The sequence below is a fragment of the Pinus tabuliformis genome, chromosome 3_2 (genome assembly GCF_031772625.1).
Source record: "Pinus tabuliformis cultivar Carrire ecotype Pingquan chromosome 3_2, CPIR1, whole genome shotgun sequence".
Taxonomy (NCBI): domain Eukaryota; kingdom Viridiplantae; phylum Streptophyta; class Pinopsida; order Pinales; family Pinaceae; genus Pinus; species Pinus tabuliformis.
This window is the reverse complement of record NC_142302.1, coordinates 918,521,291-918,524,549: the sequence shown is the minus strand read 5'-3', so window position 1 is coordinate 918,524,549 and position 3,259 is coordinate 918,521,291. Positions and strand designations below refer to the sequence as shown.

Sequence of the window (3,259 nt, the reverse complement as noted above, 5' to 3'; positions counted from 1 at the left end):
AGCATCATTGTAGTCCTAGAAAATCCAAATCGTAGACTTGTAGGTCATGTGATGCTATATATTGTGGTGTCCTATACCTATTACTGTCTGCCATACCCAATCGACATACACTCCACTTTTAGGTTCTTTCATCCTGCATAGGATTGGAGAGATTAGGAAGGGCATACTTGGACACATGCTTTAGAGGAACCTTTGGTCTTGTAGCAATGATCACTATTTGTAGTATAGCCCATGTCTTGACTGCACCTATGTCCTATCCACATGGTCATGTGTCATAGAATATGTATGCAATCTCTAGCTATGATATATCATTCATGTTACAATTCTCAACATGGCAGACTCACATTTTACAACATTTCACCTTTCCCAAGGCAGTTTACAGATCCCAACACATAGGATCCCAAGGATCAAGAGTCAACAAAGACTCAAATTGTTCAACATAATTTTTACTTACCATGCCACATGGAAATTTTATTAAAATGTCAAGACACCAAGGAGATATGCCCAAGCAAAGGTGGTTGTACTCCTTTTGTGACATAGGTGGGCTTGAATAAGGCATATTGAGGTCAATCCTTGGTCAAATGAGGCAAGTGATATGTTAAAAGTCATCGACCATTTTCTGTCCAAGCAAACCCATGTGCCCAAATTGGCAAAATCAACCTTAAAAGGCAAGTCCTGGCACATCTCAAGAGATATGTTAAGAAAGGAAGGCAAGTCATTGGGCCTCCTAAGGAATCTAAAAATTATTTCAAGTCACTTCAAGCCAATGCCAAATGGAACATTGCACCTCTAAGGAAAACCATCCTCCTCCTATGTTTGGGTCACTTTATTTAATGGTTGTTTTATGACCCATTTTTTAGCGTGGACTATAAGTAGCAGATTATAGAGACATCGAAGAAAGCCATAGTTTTCTCCCATTGAAAAAGTATGCCATATTTGCTTCAGGTTACTATAAAGAAATCACACATACAACATAGAAGGTTGGATGGAAGTTGGAACTACGTCTGTAATAGCACGAGATAAAGATGAGAATGATTTCATGACAATCCCTAAGGTAATTGTTATGGAAATGTCGTTGAAAGTTGCGAGTCTTTGTATCAACATGGTTGCTGCATGTTATGTTCTTCTACTTGATCTTTGATGGAATCCAACAACTAAAAACCAACCTATTAATAGATCACATCAAATTGTACAAATGCGTCCTGTGATGGTTTCCCTATTTATAGTTAAATATATTGTGTAATATCGTATTTTAGCAATTCATTAATGGAAGTGAGAAATGCTTGCATCACCATTTAGGGAGGATGGAGTTGGTGGCTGTCAAATATGCCTTATAGAGGAGGAATTGATACATTTATTTATGGTTTGGGAACATTGGTCTTATTTCATGAAAGGAAAAGTGACTGAGGAATTACAGAAAAAAGAAGCAAAGCTACAAGTTTTGAGATAATTTTGGGATTTCATGGGAGCAAGTTACACATGAAAGTGCATTTCCATTGGTTTGTTAAGACTATGCTTTTTGAAGACCACTAGACATGTATGGTTTTTTCCCACAATTTGTTTTGAGTCTTCAGGAAGGAGCCACCCTTCAAGTAGCTTCCTACATGTTCTAATAGTGTTGGATTCCACTTTCTAGATCCAGTTGTAGATTCTGAGATAAGTTTGGCTCTATTTCAGCATTTTGTGAGCCTCAAGTTTTAGCTTCCCTTCCCTCCTTTTAGAAACATCTTGTGCTCATCCATGTTCACTCTTCCCTTGACACTTTATATTCCTAACCTCAATTAAACCTAAGCGCAGGAGTATCCATCCTACCGAAGCAACCGAAGCATGCATAGTTTATGTCTTCACTTTCCTAGATCCAGGCCTTGCAAGAGAAGTATTCCCCATCCCCCCTCGAGACATTGGGTTGCTCCTCTGGAAGGTTGCTCGGAGGTGCTTAACATAAGACTTTTTGTAATGATAACAATTCGTTCCTTATCCAGCAGACAACCTCCCACAGAAGAACTTGGAAATAACATCATGGACTGTGACAATATCATATAATGGCCTTTAACTATCAAAATTGATTTATTTTTTTTGTAGGAAGTCAGTGGGCCTCGCAGTGTGTGAGAAGAGTGAGCAGGTTAGTATTTGGTTTTTGTGAGTACATATCCTAACTGTGATGTTCTAGATTGAGATGTTTGTTTGTTTCTTTTCAAAATGTGCTCCATTTTTTAATGGTTGTTAATCTCTCTGGGATAGCCTTTTAAATATTGAATTGAGAAACAATTTTCTTTCTAGTTTGTAATCGCTCTGGATGCTTTAAAACTTTTGGCTGTCTGTTATGTGCTATTAGCTGAGCTAAGAAGCCTTTGTGAATTCAGCTACTGGATAGGAAATGTTCCAACAAATATAGTTAGTTTTTCTAAAGAGTCAAAGCAACCATGAGTATTTCTAGATTTATTAAGTGTGTGACTATGGGGGATGGTGTTGTGGGAAAAACTTGCATGCTTATTTCCTACACAAGCAACACATTTCGAATGGACTATGTACCAATAATGTTTGATAACTTCAGTGCAAATGTAGTGGTGGATGGAAGTACAACAAATCTTGGCCTTTGGGACACGAAGGGACAAGAGGATTACAACAGGATCAGGTCCCTGAGTTATAGAGGTGCAGATGTCTTCCTACTGGCTTTCTCCTTAATCAACAAGGCCAATTATAAAAACATTTCCAAAAAGTGGATTCAAGAATTGAGACACTACACATGATTTCTGTCTATCATTTAGGCAGGGACAAAATTAGATTTACGAAAAGACAAACAGTTTTTTGTTGATCATCCCAGAGCAACACCAATCTCAACAACGCAAGGTGAAGATTAGAAGAGGAAAATCGGGGCTGCAGCATACATTGAATGCAATTATAAAACACAACAGAATGTTAAGGTTGTTTTTGATGTCGTAATAAAAATGGTTCTTCAACCACCAAAGCAAAAGAAACGCAGAAACAAGAAAAGAACATAATTTATTCTTTAAGGGCTTTATCTATCTTTGGCTTCTGCAGAACTTTAAAGTGCATTATTTAATCAAAGGCTGGCATAATATTTCCCAAGTATTTATGATTTGTTACTATATGTTTAGTGTGTTGAATTTATTGTAAAGCTAGATGCTCTCACAAAATGTCCTTATTTTTTCATTTTATATCATTGCCTGTGTTGTTATGGAGGACTATTTTGAAATGTAAATGAAAGGTCCTGATTTTTTTCATTTTATATCATTTC

At 37.0% G+C, this 3,259-nt stretch overlaps 1 pseudogene; it reads left to right on the top strand.

Moving 5' to 3' along the window:
• The first annotated feature begins 2,423 nt into the window (after positions 1-2,423).
• LOC149183617 (rac-like GTP-binding protein RAC2 pseudogene) lies at positions 2,424-3,014 on the top strand (annotated as a pseudogene).
• Positions 3,015-3,259: the final 245 nt, after the last annotated feature.